Here is a 22265-nt window from a genome sequence, read left to right as displayed (position 1 = left end):
TTAGAGGGCTGGATGGGCTAGAGTTCGTTAAATGTGTTCAAGATTGTTTTCTAAATCAATTAGTAGAAGACCCGACTCGGGACGGTGTAATACTAGATCTCCTGTTAGGGAATGAGCTAGGTCAGGTATCGGACATTAAGGTTGGAAAACACATTGGGTCTAGTGATCATAATTCTGTTAGTTTTCGGGTAGTTTGAGGGAAGAGCAAGGAGGGGCCTAAAGTTGAGGTTGTGGATTGGAGAAGAGCAAATTTCGAAGGAATAAGAATGGATTTGGGGAGTATTAAGTGGGACAGGGTATTTTCAGGTAAGGATATAAATGAAAAATGGAGGATATTCAAAAAAGAAATTTTGGAGATACAGAGTAGATATGTCCCAGTGAGAATCAAAGGAAAGGCTGGAAGTCACAGGGAGGCTTGGTTTTCGAGGAATATTGGAAATCTGGTTAGGAGTTAAAGGGCGGTGTACAAGAGGTATAAAGAACAGGGAGCTGACAATTTGAAGGAGGACTACAAGGAGTGTAGAAGGAATCTTAAGAAAGAAATTAGAAAGGCCAAAAAAAGGCATGAAGAGGCTTTGGTAGACAGAGTAAAAATAAATCCAAAGGGTTTCTATAGGTACATTAAAAGTAAAAGATTAGTGAGGGATAAAATTGGACCCCTTGTAGATAGCGAAGGTAGGCTGAGTGAGAAGTCAGAGGAAATGGGGGAAATTTTGAATGAACCATTCGAAGTAAAGAAAAATAGTGGGGAAGTCATGAAGCATATAAGGATAACTGAGGAGGTAGTGATGGGTGTGTTGAAAAAGATAAAGGTGGATAAACCTCCAGGACTGGACAAAATATTCCCAAGGACACTCAGGGAGGCTTTTGGACAGATAGTGGGGCCATTAACAGAGATATTTAGGATGTCACTGGTCACAGGGGTAGTGCCAAAGGATTGGAGGGTGGCGCACATGGTTACTCTGTTTAAGAAAGGGTCCAAATGTAAACCTGGGAATTTTAGGCCCGTGAGTCTGACGTCTGTGGTGGGTAAGTTAATGATAAGTGTTCTGAGGGAGGGTATTTACAAATATTTGGAGGTACAGGGATTGATAGGGAGTAATCAGCATGGTTTTGTCAGGGGTAGATCATGCTTGACAAACCTGATTGAGTTTTTCGAGGGGGTTACAAAAAAGGTTGATGAAAGGAAAGCTGTGGATGTTGTCTATTTAGACTTTAGTAAAGCTTTTGACAAAGTTCCCCACGGGAGGTTAGGAAAAAAGGTGGAGGCATTAGGTATAAATAAGGAGGTAGTGAAATGGATTCAGCAATGGTTGGATGGGAGGTGTCAGAGAGTAGTGGTAGAAAATTGTTTGTCCAATTGGAGGCCGGTGACTAGTGGAGTTCCTCAGGGATCGGTCCTGGGTCCACTATTGTTTGTTATATATATTTACGATCTGGAAGAAGGGGTGGAGAATTGGATAAGCAAGTTTGCGGATGATACAAAGATTGGTGGTGTTGTGGACAGTGAGGAAGATTACTGGAGATTAAAAGGTGATTTAGGAAGGCTGGAGGTGTGGGCTGAGAAATGGCTGATGGAATTTAATACAGATAAGTGTGAGGTGTTACATTTTGAAAAGGCAAATCTAAATAGGTCATATGCATTAAATGGTAGGCTATTGAGATGTGCAGAGCAACAAAGGGATTTAGGAGTTGTGGGAAATAGTATCCTCAAGGCTAATACTCAAGTAGATAGTGTGGTGAAGAAGGCATTTGGAATGTTGGCCTTCATAAATTGGAGTATTGAATTCAAGAGTAGGGAGGTTATGATCAAATTGTACAAGGCATTGGTGAGGCCAAGTTTGGAGTACTGTGTACAGTTTTGGTCACCAAATTATAGGAAAGATATAAACAAAATAGAGAGAGTGCAGAGAAGGTTCACGAGAATGTTGACAGGATTTCAAGGTTTGAGTTACAGGGAAAGGTTGTGCAGACTGGGGCTTTTTTCTCTGGAGCGTAGAAGATTGAGGGGAGACGATAGAGGTGTTTAAGATATTAAAAGGGACAGACAGAGTAAATGTGGATAGGCTTTTTCAATTAAGAGTGGGGGAGATTCAAACTTGAGGACATGGTTTAAGGTTGAAGGGGGAGAATTATAAGGAGAACATGAGGGGAAATTTCTTTACGCAGAGGGTGGTAGGGATGTGGAATGAGCTTCCGGCAGACGTGATCGAGGCGGGATCATTGATTACATTTAAGGAAAGACTGGATAGTTACATGGAGAGGAGAGGACTGGAGGGGTATGGACCGGGTGCTGGTCAGTGGGACTAGGAGGGTGGGGATTTGTTACGGCTGAACTGGCCTGTTCTGTGCTGTAAGTGGGTATATGGTTATATAGTTATCACTGTTAAACCTTCTCACTACCGTGCACCCTGTGTCATAGTACCTGTCTCAATCTACCTAAAATCAGCATTAAACCTTCTCCCTAATGTGAACACACTGTCACAAAATCTGCCTAATTCTACTGTACATTAATGTTAAACCTTCTACCTACTGTGAAACCGGTATCACTGTATCTGCAACATTGAATCGTATATTACCATTAAACCTCTTTCCCACTGTGAACCTGGTGTCACAGTATCTGCCCCAGTTTATCTTACATCACTGATAAACCTTCTTCCGACTGTGAACCCGGTGTCACAATATCTACCTCAGTCTACCATATATCACCGCTAAATCCTCTCCCCACTATTTACCCAGTTTCACAGTATCTATCTCAGTCAACCTTACATCAGCTTTAAACCTTCTCCCCACTGTGAACCCGGTGAAATAGTATCTGTCTCAGTCTCCCGAAAATCACCATTAAAATTTCTCCCCACTGTTAAATCTGTGTCTCTGTATCTGCAACAATGTATCACGTGTCACCTTTACACCTACTCCACACTGTGAACCCGGTGTCACAGTACCTGCCTCAGTTCATTGAACCTCACTATTAAACTGTCTCACTAATGTGTACCCGGTTTCACAGTATCCATCACAGTCCACCGTACATCTCCGTTAAACCTTCTCACAACTGTGAACTCATTGTCACAATATCTGCCATATCTACCGTACATTAAGTTAAATATTCTCCCCAATGTGAACCATTTGTCACTGCTTCTGCCATAGTTTATCGTACATCACAGTTAAACCTTTTCACTGCTGTGAACCCATTGTCTCAGCATCTATCTCATTATCATTAATCCTTCTCGCGACTGTGAACCTGGTTTCACATTATCTTACACAGTTTATCGTACATTAGTGTTAAACCTTCTCACTGCTGTTAACCAAGTGTCACAGTGTTTGTGATAGTTTTTCGTACATCTCCGTGAAACATTCTCCCCACTGTGAAGCTGTGGTCAGATTACCTGCCTCAGTCTGCCAGATACAGCACCGATTGCTCTCAGCCAAAGGTGCTGTAGTTGAGTTCGGGTGGCCAGAGGTGTCTGCTCAAGAAGGCCAGGGGCTGCCATTGACCTTCAATGAAATGCTCCAGTGCGCCCCTTAATGCTGTGCTGGAAGCATCTACTGTGAGAGTGGTGGGTGTCTCTGGCCTGGCGTGTACCAGAAGGGTGGTGTTGGCCAGTGCGTCCTTGGCCCTCTGGAACACCTCCAAATCCTCATTGTCCCAGGTAATGTCTTTACCTTTCTCCGCATGATGTGGGCCACTACTGGTATGAATTGGTTATAAAAATTAATTGTACTGGTGAATTTATGGTGTGTTTGGGTAAGCATTGAACAGCCTCTACCTTTTCAAGCACGGGCTTAGTTCCATGCCTGTTGATTTGATGCCCCAGGAAGTCAAACGTTTCCAGCCTGAACTGGCACTAAGTAAGGTTTATAGTAAGTCCACATTCCTGCAGCCAGGCGCACAGTCGCCTTAGATGGTCTATGTTTAGCTTCATTGCCACCACCTTGATATCTTGTGGTTACTGCCACCCTCTGCTGTTGGAGAATATATTTCTTGGTCTCAGCCCCTCAATGTGACTAAGAGCCCCTTAAATGTCCCTAATGTTTTGGCCTTCATCACCACTCCTGGCAAGGCATTCCTGGCACCCACAACTCTGTGTAAAAACAAGTACCTCTCATATTGCCCTAATCCTTCCTCCCTTTGCTTTTGTCAGATGTCTTCTAGTGTTTGCAACTCCCATTTGGGTTTCAGGCAAACCGAAGGGCATCTTTCACCGAGTTTCTGGTCTTCCGCAGTTCTGGATGTCTGTCTCTGGATACTCTGCTCCGTGGACCACCCCGCAGTATCCCATCTAGTCCTAGAGTCTCTGTGTCAGCAATGCTCTGCTGACCACTGCCTGACAGCCTTGTGGTCAAATGTGTTTGTCTATGAAACCATTCCCAGGAAGGTGAAGGGGCAAAGTCCTGCTGACTGGGTCATTGAGCGGTACCAGGGCCAGACCAATCTTTCGCAATACCTGAGCCAGGTAGATCCTCAGCACATAGCGGCATTTGGTGCCCTTGCACTTTGGTTCCACGCACAGCCACACACAATGATGGCCATGCTGGTTACACACTTGCCCCCATTGATTGACCATGTACATGGACCCCCACATGAATAGGAAAACTGTTTTTGGAATTGCCAGGCTGGAGGTGTGGGGATGGGCCACACCTGCCCCACGTGCAGCAGTACCGAGAGTTCCTTGCACCTTGCAACTGATGATCAGATTTTATCCGATTGACAGAGTTGGGCATCTCTGTGGTTCTCCCTGTCTCCTGGAGCTGGGGGTGTCTGTACTGCTCCCCATCTCCTTGAGTTGGTGCTTTGTTCTCCACCAGCCCCACAAGACAACCAAGACCTTTGGATGGAGGGCAGAGGTGCAGAGAGATCAGTGAGAACACGGGTAGTTTCAACAGGGTGGGGTCCATCCAGGTGCCTGATAACAGGAGGAAACCAAGGGGGAAGGAGAATGCAGGACATTCATTAGCAAGACATAGCGAGAGAATGGGTTCCTCAAACTCTTGAGGGGAGAAGGTGCTGATCGATCCATCGGTTTAGGTGGGGAAGGGTATAGACATGGCAGCTCACTGGAATTGTCAGCGGGATACTGAGACTTGGGAGAGGAGGGGAAGGAGGGTGCAGTAGTGTTCTGACGAGAGAGTGCTGAGGGATAGGCAACATTGGTGGAACCTCAAGGCAAGGGACCCCTGATTGTTTGGAGGGATGGGATTTGTAAATAGATATCCAGCACAGAGCCTCTTTGTCCCCCTGCCATCAGGAAGGAGATATGGAGGAATAAAAGCAGGACAGCCAGGCAGCTTCTTCCCACAGGCCATGAGATTGACAAGGCAACATGAGCTGGCTGGGAGCAAAGAATGAAAAGGGGGAGAGGAATATGGGCTGATTACAACTGCTCAGCTAGCAGGAGAGAGGGGCCAAAGGGCCTGTTTCTGTGTTGTCTATCTGAACCAGCCTTTTGAGTTCAAGCTTAAAAAAACTCAAACATTTTTTAATTTAATAATAACGGTACAGAATGTATCAAGAGACAAGATGTTTGTCCAGCAGCGAGCATCAAAGGCACTCCCTGAAACTCTGAAACCACAGGGAGGTTCTGGCCGGAATGAGGCCCGACTTCTGCTAGAAGGAGGAGAGGAGAAGCAGGGATAATGTAGGGGAAGGGGTGGGGAAGGGAGGGGGTAGAGATACCTTCCTCCATTCACCTCCCCTTTCCTCCACCCCATTCCCTGTCCTGGGTAAACTTGTACCTCTCACTTTGTTCATTTTAGATTGGTCACAGTGTTCGAGCTACCAAAAGAAAATAGACACCCACACTGAGAGCAGTTCAGTTTAAACAAATTTTTATTACAAATTCAAAAGCTGATTTCAAACTACAATATGCAAGCCCTTCAAAATTATACTTATCAACGCCTGGACTGGTCCCAAGTGCCGAAGCAAGGCAATGACTGCACACTTGTAATAGGTTGTCGGGGTGCCGGTAGCAACTTCTCCACCTCCCTCAACCGGGACGTTAGCTGGACTCTAGAAGTTCTTCTTGCTGAAAGATGTTGCCACCTCTCGGAGAGTCTCAAACTTCAGCAGTGGGATGGGATCATGGCTTATATTACCCAAAAACTGCTTAACTAAGCATTTATTCCCAGCACAGTAAGAAAGATAAGCAAGCAAGCTAGCATGTTAGGCTTCTAATAAATAACATAATTTTCAGCTTATCACTTTGAATACAATGGTTATTTTGCATCAAGGCTAGGCCTCTGACAGTCTGTGACCAAAACAAGCAGGAAGATTAAATGTTCTTGGTACACAGATGTCCTTTTGTCAGATAACTGCATCTTTGGCCCCTCGGTGGAATTTGGCTTAAGTCTGCTGATTGTAAAAAAAAAGCAGGTTCTCAGCCTTGCAGAAGCAAAGGTTGCAAAAGTAAAAAAAAACACGGTTTAAATCTTCCATTACATTCCCCTCCCCATACCCCTGCCCATTACCCTCCCCATTTCCTTCCCCCGCTCGCCTCCCGGTTCCCCTCCCCCTTTCCATTCCCCTACTCCTAACTCTAACCCCTAACAAACCCTAACCTTAACACTACCGATACCCCCTATCACTACTCCACATCCCCTAACTCTACCCCTATCACGTCCCCTAACTCTATCTTTACCCCTACGCCATGCCCTAACCCCAACCCTAATACTACCCACCTTCCTCTAACCCAAACACTCACCCCTCCTCTACCTCCTACTCCTACCCCCTTCCCCTAAACCTAATACAAACCCACTTCCCCAAACTCTAAACCTAACCCTAAACCTAGAACTAATTCTAGCCCATGTCTCCTAACCCTAACCATGATGTTACCTCTATCCCGGCCCAAACCCTTACTCTCACCCAACCCAAGCCTAAACCCTACCCCTATCCCCTACACCAATCCCCTTCCCCAAACCATACCACTTATCCCTACCCCATACCCACACCCCCAAGCCTACCCCTTACTCACCCCGCTTCCATTACCCTCTTTCTCCTACCCCCTTCCCCTACCACTCCTTCCCCTAGGTTAGGGTAGGAAGGAAAGGGGGAAGGGGAAGGGGAGGTGAAGGGAGGAGGGCTTGGGTTAGGGCATAGGTGTGAGGGAAGGGGTTTGGGATGGAGGAGGTATAGGGGAGAAAGGGGGCGTGGGTAAAGGGACATGGAAGATGCAGGGAATGGGGTTGGCAGGGCCAGAGGGAAAAGAAGGGGAGAGATTCAGGCATCATGATGTTGTCCATCCTCTGTTCAGCTGGAATGCGAGGTTTTTCTGGACTCGTGTCTTGTCTCTGAGATCACTCCTCCTGGGAAGAGACATACGAGTGATAGAGATGCTGTCTCCGAGGCCTGATCATAATGATTTTGGAGGGTCCCAACTCTTCCCCCATCACCCCCCTCCCTACCCCTTCACACTAGGGCTTTCCACTTCCTCTGCTTTACCTGAGGAAGTGTGTTTTCGAGAAAAGCACAATCTATCTGTGCAGAGCTCAGAGCACCGTGTCCCTATCAGGCAACACCCTGGTTCACCACTACATGGCAGCAAGGTGCTGGACAAATCATGGATGGATCGGTCGAGTCCCTTCAGCTGACCCATCTGAACCAACCCCACAACAATATTACCCTTCCCTCCCTCACACCAGTACCCTCTGTTTTTCTTTTATTCCTGTCCCCATATTAAAATCTTTTTTATGCCTTTTTTGGACCAACCTCCTTTAAATCAAATATTATAACAATTAATATCAAATCACAATGTTACAGTGTTTACAAATATATGTTGATAACATATAAAAAAAGAAAAGAAAGGAAAAGAAACTAAGATAATACTGTAGCAGCGGCTACTCTGTTACTGAATGACCTCACAACCAGACGGGTTGAATTCAGTGAGCAAAAACTCCTTTATTCAGGTCTGCCTGGCTGGTCTTATGCTCCCATCCCGGACCTGGCTGAGAAGCACACCGGAGGCCCTGACGTCGCTGGGGGGTCACGTGGGCCGCAGGTAGCGGGCTTCTGAGTCTGGTGCCGAGGTCAGGGAGAAACCCCCGACAGCGCCATTTTGGCTGGCTGCCCCGCCACGTGCGTGACATGAGGGGCTGGATCGCCTGCCTCATGGCTTGCCGCCACACAGCCCCCCCAGAACCGGCGCCAATGGCCTTTTTTGCCGGGCGGCCTCGCTTCTTGGGTTGAGCCGTGACCACTGGCTCGTTGGGGTCGAGGTGTGCTGTCTTTAATCTGTTCACAATAAACAGTTCCCTCTTACCACTGATGTCTGGTGTGAAGGTGGATCCCGAATGCTGGATGACTCTGTACGACCCTTCATGTGGTCTTTGAAGGAGTGCTGTGGAAGGGCCTCATCTGATAAAAACATCCTCTGCGGAATACAGCTCACTGAGGATGTAAGAGGCCTGTGTGCCAAGTCTGGGCGGTGATGGGGGTGTGAAGGATTCCAACTGGGCCCGGAGGCGAGGAAGTAAACTGTGCGGTGACTGTTGCAGGTTGTGAGGTGCATTGATAAACTCACCAGGCAGGGCTAGTGGTTTACCATAGACCAGATCAGCAGATTACATCTACAGGTCTTCTTTGGGGGTCGAGCGGATTCCCAGGAGTACCCAAGGCAGCTCATCCACCGAGTTGGGGCCGGTGAGGCAGGCCATAAGTGCCGACTTAAGGTGGCGATGCAATCGTTCGACCAGTCCATTGGCAAGTGGGTGATAGGCCATTGTGTGATGAAGCCCAATTCCCAGTCTGTTGGTGAGCTGTGCCCAGAGTGCAGAGGTGAACTGCGTGCCACATTCGCTGGTGAGGTGGACCGGGACGCCGAACCAGGTAACCCAACCGGTCAAAATTGCTTGGGAGTAGGAGTCCGTGGAGGCATCTGGCATCAAGATCACCTCAGGCCAACGAATGGTGCAGTCTACCACTGTGAAAAGGTAACAGTTACTTCAGGAAATGGGTAAGGGGCTGGCAATGTCCACATGTATGTGGCTGAAACGTTCTCGGACGTGTTCAAAATCCTGCATGAGCATTCTGGTGTGGCTGTGTACCTTGGAAAGCTGGCAATGGGTGCAGGTTCTGGCCCAGTCCACAATCTGCTTTCGAAGCCCGTGCCAGATGAAGTGTTCTGCCACCATATGAACCTTGGACCTGATGGAAGGGTGGAAAAGGTCGTGGATATGGTGAAGATTTGCCTGCGCCACTGCTGGGGAACCATTGGATGCATCTCCTCGTCGGACTTCTGATCCGGGACAAGCTGGTCGTAGTCTAGGCTGGGTATCAGCGAGCAAATGGCCGGTTGGGAGACGGCTTCAGTGACCACATTGTCTTTCCCTACCTTGTGCGGAATGTGAGTGGTGAACTCCGATACAAAGGACAGGTGACGGTGTAAGTGGGCTGACCAGGGATCTCTAGCTATAGCGAGAGCCTGAGTGAGGGGTTTGTGGTCGGTATAAATTGTGTAAGGCCTCCCCTCCAAGAAATAGTGAAAATGAGGCACAGCAAAGTACATGCCTAGCAACTCAGTTGAAAGCACTATACTTGCTGTCTGGTGGATGAAGAAGTTGGCTAAAGAATTCCAGTGGTTTCCACTGTCCATTAACCTGCTGCTCCGAGACAGCACCAATGGTATTGGCAGAGGCATTGATGGAGAGCACCATAGGAAGGTCGGTGCGTGGGTGGAGGTGCAGGGTAGCCTTCATGAGGGCAACTTTCGTGGCTTTGAATGCCCTGTTGGACACTGGAGTCCAGGCGAGTATCTTGTCCTTGGCGAAGAGTGGCTGCATGATGTGTGCAGCTCCTGGAATGAATCGGTGATAGAAGTTGACCATACCTGCAAACTCTTGTAGCCCCTTGAGGTTGTCCAGGCATGGAAAATCTCTGATTGCAGTGACCTTCATAGCAGCTGGTGTAGCTCCTTCGGCCATGATGATGTGGGCCAGAAACTGCATGGACTCTTTCTGGAACTGGCATTTGGCCAGGTTGATTGTTTGGCGAGATTCGGCCAGTCGGGAGAAGAGGGTGTGCAGGTGAGACTTGATTTGTGCCCAGTCTCTGCTGGCGACAAGAATGTCATCCAGATAAATGAACATGAAATTCAAATCCCTGTGCACTGTATTCATGAGGTGCTGGAAGGTCTGGGTGATGTTTTTGAGCTCGAAAGGCATGCATAGAAATTCGAACAAGCCGAAGGGGGTGATGATGGCCGTGTTAGGGATGTCTTCAGGCTACAATGGGATTTGATGATACACGCGCACCAGATTGACCTTGGAGAATAACCTCGCACCATGCACATTGGCCGTAAAATCCTGAATGAGAGGGATGGGGTAACGGTCAGGTACTGACGTGTCATTAAGCCATCGATAATCTCTGCAGGGGCACCAGCCACCAGAGGCTCTGGACCAGGTGGAGCGGCGAGGCCCCAGTTCCTGCATATGCGAGAACTCCTCTTTCGCTATCTGGAGCTTATCCGGCAGGTTTAACAGTAATGTACAATAAACTGTGTCAGATACTGTGACACGAGGTTCACAATGGGGAGAATATTTAACAGTGATATATGGTAGACTTTGGCAGTTACTATGACATCAAGTTCACAGTAGTGAGAAGGTTTAACAGTAGTGCATGATAAGCTGTGGTAGATACCGTGATACCAGGTACACAGTTGGAACAAGGTTTTATGGTGATGTAATATTAACTGTGGCAGATAAAGTGACACCAAGTTCACATTGGGGAGTTTATGGTGATGTACAGAAGACTGACGCAGATACAGTAACACTGCATTCACAATGAGGAGAAGGTATATCAGTGATGTACAATAAACTGTGGAATATACTGTGACTCCAAGTTTACAGTGGGGAGAAGGTTGAACTCTGGTGTATGATAAACGGTGGGAAAAACAGTGAAAAATGGGTCAACGAGGGGAGAATGTTTAACGGTGATGTACAGTCGACTATGGCAGATACTGTGACACCGTGTTCACAGTACTGAGAAGGTTTAACAGAGATGTATTGGAGAACAAGGCAGATTCTGTGACTCCGGGTTTACTATAGTGAGAAGGTTTTAAAATGATGTACAATAAACTGTGGCAGATACTGTGAAATCTGGTTCACAATGGGGAGGAGGTTAATGGTGATATACGGGAGACTACGTAGATACGTTGATACTGGGCTCAAAGTAGGAAAAAAAAGCTTTATTGGTGATGTATGGGAAACTGAGACAGTTACTGTGACACCAGGTTCATAGTGGGGAAAATGTTTAACAGAGCTATACGATAATCTTTGGTGAATACAGTGACACCAGCTTCACATTGGGGAGAATGTTTAACGGTGATGTACAATAAATTGTGGCAGATACAATAACACCAGGCTCAAATTGGGGAGAAGGTTTACTGATGATGTACAGTAGACTTTGGCAGACTCTGTACACCAAGTTCACAGTAGTGAGAAGGTATAATAGTGATTTACGATAAACTATGGCAGATACAGTAAAAACGGTCTCACACTTGGGAGAAGGTTTAATGGTGATGTGTGGTAAACTTAGGCTGATACTTTAACACCAAGTTAACAGGGGGAGAATATTTAATGTTGATTAAAGGTAGACGGAGGCAGAAACTGAGAGACAGGATTCAGAGGAATGTGAAGGTTTAACAGTGATTTACTTTAAACTGTGTCAGATACTGTGACAAGATGGCGCAGAGGGTAGACGTGTGGTTCCACCCTTCCCCAGTTAGATTATTAAATGCTCAATTTTCAAAGTTGTAAAAGTGATTAAAAATACTGTTAATAGACTTTTGAATAGTGGAGGATCGAAATAGCTGCAAATGTGAAAAAAAGTGAAAACTCAGTTACAGAAGAAATTACCTTACAAAAGTGTTGAAGAATTGAGGCCAAGTTCAAGTTGAAGCAACGGAGTCATTGACTGGAGTCCCCAAGCCTCAGAGGATTCCTGCCCGGCTAAGTATTTTGTCAGCACCATTTGCGCTATCGCAAGATGGTGCCAGCTCAGCAATTAGTTCAGCGGTTTCGACTCGTGAGCTCATGAACACAGGAGTGAGGGTGGGCCAGCTGAGCGAGGACAGGCCCGTGAGCCTGCAGTATTGCCTGGTGGTCAGGAGAGGTACAGTGTAGCATCAGAAGATGCACCTGCGCAGTCGGTGGCCCTACCGGGCATGCACAGTGCGTCGAGGGTCCACAAACCTTTGGAGAAGGTGTGGGCTGTGAGGGAGCCTGAGCGACAGTGAACTGATGAGGTCGCACACTGTTGTCGGGTGTCCAGACCTGCAGCAGCACCGGAAGAGGACCTATTGCTATGGAGGAAGAAGATGCTCAACTTCATTAGAATTTGAAGAACTGGGGACTGAGGCAAAAGACGGTCGGCCTCAAAGGGAGGTGATGGATCCTGGACTGGATTCTGTGTTTCCAATTCTGGAAGGGATTGCTCAGCTCATGGAAGATATGTCAAATATATCAATGCAGATGACTCATCAGATGACTCAAGGATTTTCGGAAATGAAAACTCAAATGAACACTGTTTGAAGAAATAACTTTCATGAAGCAAGATATTAATGTAGTTAAGAGTGATGTTACGAGATGGACATGATCAGTGGATACTGTGCAAGATCATTTTAAAAAGATTGAGGAGGCTTTCTTGAATGCAAGAGTCAAGTAGAGCGTAATAGAGAAAAAATGGAAATAGTGGAAGATCCTTTTGTAGATTGGGGGATTCAGAAGAAGGAATTATTGAAGAAGTTTGACTCATTAGAAAACCAAAGTCGTAGAAATAATGTTAAGATAGTAGGTCTTCCGGAAGATATGCAAGGATTGGATCCGGTGAAGGTTTTGAAGAAATGGATCCCAGAAGTGTAGGGCATGTAATTCGTTCCAGATGGACTGGAATTAGATCGAGCGAACAGAGCGTTAAGGAAAAAACCGTTTCTAGGCCAATTACCACGAGCAGTTTTGATTCACTGTTTTAAATATCAAGACAGAGAGATGATCCTCCGATTGGTGGTGCAGAAAACACGGCAAAATCAGGCTCCACTGATGGTTCAAAATAATAGGGTTTTTTTTAAATGCAGATCTGAGTCAAGAAGTTATCAGAAGAGACCGAGAATTTAATTCAGTCTAAGAAGTATTGTGGCGAAAGGGAAATAAATTTGCTTTTCGTTATGCGGCAGTATTGAAAGATTTTTTGGGGAATTTTCAATCTCAGTTTTTTGAGAATGACCATGATCCTTTAATATTCATTGTCAGATGTTCGAGGAAATGGGCGATCGTCACCATTGTCACTGAAGGGAAGGGTCAATGGGAATGGAAATGGGAAGATTGGAAAATACGGAAAGAATGGGAAAAAAGTTGAATTGACGCAAAGTCTTCTCGATATTGAAGATCCGGAACAATCAGTGGGACTGGAATCAGTGGGTTGAATGTTTTTGTTTCAGTACTTTGTGAAAGTCTGACTGGGGGTGGGTGACACTGAGTCCTTTAGTCACCTGCCACTTGTGGACTTCACCACACCCAGATTTTTAGGGGGCTACTACTTTTGAGTAGCTTGTTTTGAGATTGATTTTTCTCTTTTTTTTGGAATTTTTAAAATAGGTGGGGATTCAAGACTTAGAAAGGGAGCATTATTTTATAGTAGGATTCACATTTGTGAGAAGGTTTAACAGTGATATACTATGAACTGTGTCAGATACTGTGACACCAGGTTAACATGGGGATCAGATTTAACGGTGATGTACGGTATGTTGAGGGAGTTAATGTGACACCAGATGCACAGTGGGGATAAGGTTTAATGGTGATGTACTGTAGACTGAGGCAGATACAGTGACACCAGGTTCAGAGTTGTAGAGGGTTTAACGATGATGTACGGTAGACTGAGACAGATACTGTGACACTGGGTTCACAGCAGTGAGAATGTTGAATAGTAATGTCCGATAAACTGTGTCAGATACTGTGTCGTCAGGTGCACAGTGGGTATAAGGTTTAATGATGATGTACGGTAGACTGAGTCAGATACTGTTACTCCAGGTTTTCAGTAGTGAGAAGGTTTAAAAGTTATGTACAATAAACTGTGGCAGGTACTGTGAAAGCAGGTTTACTATGGATATAAGGTTTAACGGTGATAAAAAATTAAACTGTGGCAGATAAAGTGACAGAAGTTTCACAGTAAGAAGGTTTAACGGTGATGTAAAATAAAATGTGGCAGATAAAGTGACATCAGGTTCACATTGGGGAGAGGTTTAATGGTGATGCACGGAAAATTGAGGCAGATACTGTGACACCAAATTCACAATGGGGAAAAGGTTTATCAGTGATGTACGCTAAACTGTAAAATATACTGTAACCCCAGGTTCATGGTGGGGAGCAGGTTTAGCAGTGATCTAAGATAAATTGTGGAAGATACTGTGACCCCCAGGTTCACAGGGGTAATAAGGTTTATCAGTGTTGTATGATAAACTCTGTTAGATACTGTGACCCCAGGTTCAGAGTGGGAAGAATGTTGAAGGTGATGTACAGTTAACTTAGACAGATATTTCTGACACCGGATTCACTGTAGTGCGAAAGTTTAACAGTGATGTACAATAAATTCTGGCATATACTTTGACATCAGGTTCATATTGGGGAGAAGGTTTAACGGTGAGGCAGATACTGTGACACCAGGCTCATTGTATTGCTCATTTATCTTAATTACAACATCTAATTTAGATGCTTCATTTTTTTTGTGGCAACTTCAAAACATTCCATGAACTTCAATTCTAATCAGATTTTGTTCATTTAAATAGGTCACCACTAAAACCCCAAATCGTTTGGTCTCTAAAGTACGCTGCACAAAATTAAATTTTACTTGGGTTTGGTTTCAACGGCACTTCATTCTGCTTCATTATTTTTTCAGTCCCTTGTTTTGTACTTTCTGCTTTGCCCAGCAGATTCGCCAAATGTGCATCCAACTCTGTCTTCTCAGCTTGACCCAACGTCTCCTCTTTAAACTTAAGCAAACCAAGGAGACTAAAGTTAATATTTTCACATTTGCTTTTTCAAACACAAAAATGACGCTGTGACTTGCAGTTTCACATCATCATCCCACTTGCTAAACTTGCAAGCAACTGCACCGCATCCTACAGCTGGAAAATTGCAAGAGAACTGCTTGGTTAAAGCAAAGATTCCACCCCATCACCCCATTAAAGGCCTCCAAGTTAACAACAGATAGCAACCTGAAAGTTAAATACAAAGATCTGCATCAGGAAGATTAATGGACTTTAAAAAAAAATCATTTCCACTATTGAAAGAAAACTCCTCAGGGAACACCAGGCTCTTGTTGAACAATTCCTGTTGTATTCCTCAAAATGGTTTGAATCTTGATTTCAAGCAGTATCATTTGGTGAGATTGGTTGGTCCAGAACAAACCCTGCCCACACACTCCCTTAAATACCTGCAAAGTCCTGGATCAGCTCTGCTCCATGCTAAAGCTATCAGAGCTTTTCTGATGATATAATGGTTTTCAGATGCTGGTTCGTTGAGCACAAATAAACACTAATGCTTCCCTGAATAACACACCTCTCTCTGAAAACCAACAAGAACCTTCCCGAGTGGTAATCATTCACCTTTCGAGCACCAAAGTCTGGTGAACTTTTTATATGTTCAATTCTGTATAAGAATGGCCTGCAAACAGTGGACTTGGAGGAATGAGAAGTGAGATTGGACTGTGAACCAAAGAACTTTTCTGAACTTACACACACATTACACACACGTGCACTTAGAATTAGAAGTGGGCTAAGTTAGGTAAAGTAAGTTAGTAAAATAGTGATAAGTTAAAGTGTAATTCTGTTTTCATGTTGAAAGATAATTAAAATCAACTTTTATTTAAGCAACCGTTTGTCTTGGTGAATATCTATTGCTGCTGGGTTTTGGGATCCTCTAGTCTCGTAACACAGCACCAAGCTTCAGAACAACCCGAATTCTTTAGGTTGTGATAATTGTCCATAATTGGGTCCCGGCATCTTTTGCAAGTTATTATTTGACTCTTTAATAATTTTTTGTAAATTTCAACACGACATAATATCATTTAACTGTTGTGTTTGTGTCATTGGAGAATTCCCTTTCCATTCAATCAGGTTTAGAGTTTTGGGTGCCATATTTGAGAAAAGATGTGCTGGTGTTAGAGAAGGTCAAAGATGATTTACTGGAATGATATCAGGAATGAAAGGGTTAGTGTATGAGGAACAATTGTCGACTCTTCGACTGTACTAGTTGGAGTACAGAAGGGTAAGGGGGACCTCAGAGGCATTTCAAATGCTGGAAGGCCTGGACATTGTACATATGGCAAAGATGTTTCCCATGGTAGGGGATTCTAGGACAGGAGAGCATAATTTCAGGATAAAAGGGTGTCAATTTAAAAGAAATGAGGAAAAATTATTTTGTCAGTGGGTCATGAATCCGTGGAACTGAGGTAATTGGGTTTATTTAATGCAGAGATTGACAGGTATTTGATTAGTTAAGAAATCAAGGGTTATGGGGAGAGAGATGGGCAGTGGGGCTGAGTGGAAGAATAGTGGAACAGACTCGAAGGGCCTACTTCTGCTCCTATATCTTGTGACCTATATCCTGCTGGAGACCTAGACAACCTTCCTCTTGTATTCCATTCTTATAAAACAGTCTGCGTCATGAGTTTATGTCATGTGAAACCATTTCCGATCGAATCCCATGTTACAAATGACCCACACTCCTCCGGGACATTTATTCTCATGTTATGCCATTTTAGCCAATTCAATAAGGTAGCTAAAGACAGCTGCGTTTGTCTTAATGCAAATTCTACATTGACAGGACTACAGCTTCCTCATTTTAAAAATTAGTATCGAGCAGCTCAAATGAGATTTCTTCCTTCTTTTTTTGAAAGGGAAAAAATTGCCTTGTGTTAAAATTGAATCAAATAAAATAGGAGAGAGGAAAACCAGAAGAATCTATATCCAAGTGGGAATTGAAATTAATGGTTGGAGATAAAGATAAACCATTGTTGAAACATTTGATTAATATATGGAATCAAATAAATGATGAAATTGGTGTAAGTGGATATACAAATCCTCGTCTCTTTTTCAAAGGATCATCAATTTCTGAATAGCTGGTTTCGTAAGGGAATTATAAATGTTGAAGATTGTGATGAAAGGGGTAAAATAATGTCATTTGAGCAACTGAGAAATAAATATCGTATAACTCATCACAATCTTTTTTGCTCTTTCCAACTAAGGACATATTTGAAGGATAAGTTAGGACCAACCATGTTGTACTGAAATAGAAATTCCTTATAAAGAGAAATAGTTAAAATGTTTACTTCGATAATGTATTCTTTATTACTAGTAGGAACTTTTAAATGAGGAGTTCATAAGTCTAGACAAATGTGGGAAATGGATTTTAATGTTGTAGTAATGTATGATATAAATTAGTTCAATATAATTGTTTTTACATCAGTCATGGAGCAGATGTCAGCAAGGATTTTATCTGAAAGCTACACCTGGAATCAGGTGACTCAGGCAGTTGGATATGAAAAGCACTGTAGGAAGCTGATTTGGCAATAGAGATCACTTGATCAAGGGGAGATGTATTAATTCACTTCAACTCAGCAGTCTGGAACTATTGACCAGAGTTCCACACTACAGCAGTGAGGAAGGAATTCACAACTCGTTTTTCTTCTACAGTTACTTCTTACACTAGAGAAATTGATTAGAATAAAATCAGAATTATCAGATTAATGTTTTAGGTGTGGTGAAGATGTGGCAACTTTCTTGCATTAAACTTATCTTTGCCCTAATGTAAGATCTTTTTAGGGAGAATTATAAATTTTTTGGAACAAGCTACAGCAGATGTTTTTCCGCAAAATCAAACTTTATTTTTATTAGGAAATATTGAATAAACAAGGCCCAAATTAAAACTATTAATATATCAATTGAAATTTGTTAAATTAGCCTTAGTGGTGATGAGGAAATGTATTGCATTACTTGGAAATCAGATATATTTTTAGGGATGCCAAGATGACATGCAAACATTCAAAGTTGTATTCTTTTGGAAAAAATTACATATAGCTTGAGAAATATATACTCTATGCTTTTCCAAATTTGGCACATGAATATTCAAATATTAGGCTTCAATTTGTAATAATGCCCTTTCCATCCCTCTAGACATGGGAGATTCTCCTCTAAGTTGTAAAATTTTAATTTAGATGTGTTAAATTTCCTCGGCACCGCAAACTCTAGGGAAGCGAAGGACTAGGGCAGGGCACCAGAAAACAAGAAGACCAAACCCCATCAACATCTTAGAAGCAGAGGATTCAATCCACAGGTCAGTGACAATGGAAGCAGACCAGTGAGGGGTTCTGCAGCTGAAGGAACCACACAGGTGACAGGCTGTTGGTGACTTGAGGAGAGGAACCCACGCAGGCTGTGGGCTTCTGCATAAAGCAGTCAAGGAACTCACACCAGTCCGTGGATTCCTAGAGACTGGTTGAAGACTGGCTAAAAGGGTGTCAGACCTGGGATATGAGTGGGTGCTGAAGGGTTCCTAATCGTGTCAGAGGTTCAAAACTGGAGCTCGCATAACCAATGGCTTGGATTGGTCTGTGAGCATTGAAAGAGAATCCACAGACCCTCAGTGACTTGGCCCAGGATTCGGAATGGTGGGGGTGGGGGAGAGTGACTCTCATTTCCTTCCTTCTCTGGCTGCAAGAGGCATTTCAGGCAATTTCTGAAAATGGAGAATCTGTCTGTCTTTCAGCAAGAAAAAAGCAACTTTGTGTGATATGACACATTTTAAATACATGACAGTAAATTGCCTCCTGAAATAGTGAGAGAGGTTCAAGTTTCAAACTATTATAAACTCCACTCACCAGAGCTACCTGGATTATACCTCTTCCCACTTATTTTTTTGCAAGGACACCATTGATTTTATCACAACTCCTCTGCTGCATCTGTCCTATGACAGATTATCTATATTTTATATTGTATGTAGATATGTTTTTGAAGGATAGATTGTAGGAGTCGTGTAGGTCACAAACAAATACAAACACTTTGCAAAACAGCTCTTACTTAAAATGCAAGACCTTTGCCGAGAGTGAGTCATGCAGGCGCTCAGATCCGCCGAGAGCCTTTGCAAAGATTGTTTTGCTAAATAATTTCAAAAGCAGGTGCAAAATGGAATATTGTTTTTAAAACAACATATTATTGGACTCAGAAGTTTACTGTTCTAAGAAGGTCATGTGCTTTTTCAAGCAGAGAGGAGACACCAAATAGGCTTTTTGCTAAAAGAGAGAGAGTGAGAGATGGCAAGCTGGCATCTTGTTGAAACCCCATTTTGAAGACGGGTTGTGAGTTCTCAGTTCAGCCTGTTGAAAAACCTTGTTCTACATACAAGAGGAAATGGCTGGCTAGAAATGGTGTTTCACCTAAAATAAGGGAAACAAAAGGAACTCAATGGTGACCTGCAGAAGAGGTTATCATTTGGAAAACTCTGATGGTGAAAGTTTCTTTGGCAAGACACCAAAGTGGCTGATCAGAGGGAATCAGTTTTTGTGTGTCCAATGAGCAAGAAATCCCTCTCTGAAACCAACAAGAGCATTCCTGGAGGGTAAACATTTACTTTTAAGCACCAGAGCTTGGTGAAAAGTCATAAATGTTGAATTCTGTGCACAGTATAAGAATTGATAGATACCGGTGAACGTAGGAGTGTCAAAGAACTTTATACACTTTACATACACCTGTGCTTAGAATTAGAAAGGGTTAATGTTAGGCAGTTAAATTAATAGTGATAGTTTAAAGTTTGATCCTGTTTTTTTTTGTTTCAAGGAAATTAAAAAGACATTTGTTGAAGTATCCATTTGTCTTGGTGATTTTCTATTGCTGCTAGGTTTTGGGGTCCTCTGGGCCTGTAACAACCCCAAGTTTAGGTCCTCATACCAGGATACCCAAAATGTCTTATTTCTTCAATAATTGCCGATTCCCCCATACAGTCATTGATAAAGCCTGCACCCATATCTCCAATTATCTTTTTGCCTTTACCCCACCTCCTTTCCGGCAGAACACGGACAGAATCCCGCAGATTTCTCACTTACCACCCATCAGCTGCCACATCTGACACATTATCCTTGGACACTTCCAACTTCAGCACCATTCTCTAACCTGCTACATCTAACCCGCTCCACTTATATCCTTTTTTTATAGGTGCACGTCTTTCTGTGACTCCCTCGACGGCACTTCCCTCTCCACCCACCACCACCTGATGCACTCCCCATTGGAACTGCAGAAATTGCCAAACTTGTCCCTACATCTCCTCTCACCTCCATCCAAGGCCACAATCAGGCCTTCCAGGTGAGGCAGAGTTTCACATGCACCCCATCCAACCTAATCTAATACATTTGGTCGACTCAGTTGACCTCGATATCAGCAAGACCAAATTCAGACTGGGAGGCCATTTTGCTAAACACCTGTGCTCTGTGGATCTAAACTTGAGCTTCCTGTGACCTACCATATGAATTTTCGAACCCTTCCAGCAACATGTCTGTTGGCCCCATCCTTCGCCAAGGTGAGGGCAAACAATCTTAAAGAAAACACATTATATTCCTCCTGGGCAGCCTTAAACTCTATAGCATGAACACGAATGTTTCTAATTTAAGCAGCCACTCACCTCTGTCTGATTTCACTGTTTCCATCTCTTGATCTACTGCCCATTTGAATATAATTACTCCTTTAAGGCAGAAGACTTGACAGTGGTGTTTTCCCCATATAGCTTACATAGATACATAGAAGATAGGAGAAGGAGGAGGTCATTTGGCCCTTCGAGCATGCTCCGCCATTCAATGAGATCATGGCTGATCTTAAAGTGCAGTACCCCGTCCCCGCCTTCTCTCCGTAACCCCTAATTCCCTTATACTGAAGAAATATATCTAAATCCCTCTTAAATATATTCAATGAACCTGCCTCTACTGCCCTCTGTGGCAATGAATTCCACAGATTCACCACCCTCTTGGTAAATAAATTCCTCCTCATCTCAGTCATAAATGGTTTGCCTATTATCCTCGAACCATGGCCCCGGGTTCTGGACTCCCCCACCATTTGAAACATCCCTTCCGCATCCATTCTGTCCAGTCCTGCCAGAATTTTATATGTCTCTATGAGATCCCCTCTCAATCTTCTAAACTCCAGCGAGTACAATCCCAAATTGCGCAATCTTTCCTCATAAGTTATACCTGCCATTCCAGGTATCAGCCTCGTGAATCACTTTTGCACTCCCTCCATTGCAAGAACATTCTTCCGCAGATAAGGTGACCAAAACTGCACACAATATTTCAGATGGGGTCTCACCAAGGCTCTGTACAGCTGCAGTAAGGTATCCTTATTCCTATATTCAAACCCTCTTGATATGAAGGCCAACATACCATTTGCCTTTTTAACCGCCTGCTGTACCTGCATGCTCACCTTCAGTGACTGGTGCTCAAGAACCCCCTAGGTCTCTCTGCACTTCCCCATCTCCCAATCTATTGCCATTCAAATAGTAATCTGCCCTCCAGTTTGTATTACCAAAGTGGATAACCTCACATTTATCCACATTGTAGTGCATTTGCCATGTATCTGCCCAGTCCCCCAATTTATCCAAATCACACTGGAGCTTCCTGACCCGATCTTCAGTGCACACTAGCTTAGAGTCATCTGCAAATTTGGAGATATTACATCCAATCCCCTCATCTAGATCATTAAAGTAAATTGTGAACAGTTGGGGTCCCAATACAGATCCCTGTGTCAACCCACTGGTCACCGCCTGCCACTCAGAAAATGAGCCATTTATCCCAACTCTCTGTTTTCTATCTGCCAGCCAGTTCTCAATCCACATCAATACCTTGCCCCTAATCCCATGAGCCTTGATTTTGCATGCCAGACATTTATGTGGGGCCTTATCGAAGGCCTTTTGGAAGTCCAGGTACACCACATCCACTGGCTCTCCCCCATCTATATTACCTGTCACCATCTCAAAGAATTCCAATAGATTTGTCAAGCACGATTTTCCTTTTGTAAATCCATGTTGACTCTGTCCGATCCCTTCTCTGCTAGTCATAGGCTCTGCTATTACATCCTTAATAATGGATTCCATTATTTTGCTCACTAATGATGTAAGGCTCACCGGCCTATAATTCCCCGCTTTTTCTCTACCCCCCTTTTTAAATAGTTGGGTAACATTAGCTACCCTCCAATCCATGGGCACTGATCCTGAGTCTATTGAGTTCTGGAAAATAATTCAGAATG

The 22265-nt window shown here is 43.9% G+C and overlaps 1 long non-coding RNA gene across 1 annotated transcript in view; it reads right to left on the bottom strand.

Annotated features, from left to right (window-relative positions):
* Positions 1–7010: 7010 nt before the first annotated feature.
* Positions 7011–22265, bottom strand: part of LOC138745263 (uncharacterized) — a 38186-nt gene continuing 22931 nt past the window's right edge. Inside the window, exon 3 of the long non-coding RNA XR_011346113.1 lies at positions 7011–7299. This is a non-coding gene — a long non-coding RNA (uncharacterized lncRNA). The remainder of the gene's footprint in view (positions 7300–22265) is intronic.

The sequence above is a fragment of the Narcine bancroftii genome, chromosome 11 (genome assembly GCF_036971445.1).
Source record: "Narcine bancroftii isolate sNarBan1 chromosome 11, sNarBan1.hap1, whole genome shotgun sequence".
Taxonomy (NCBI): Eukaryota; Metazoa; Chordata; class Chondrichthyes; order Torpediniformes; family Narcinidae; genus Narcine; species Narcine bancroftii.
This window is presented reverse-complemented; position numbering and strand designations above follow the sequence as displayed.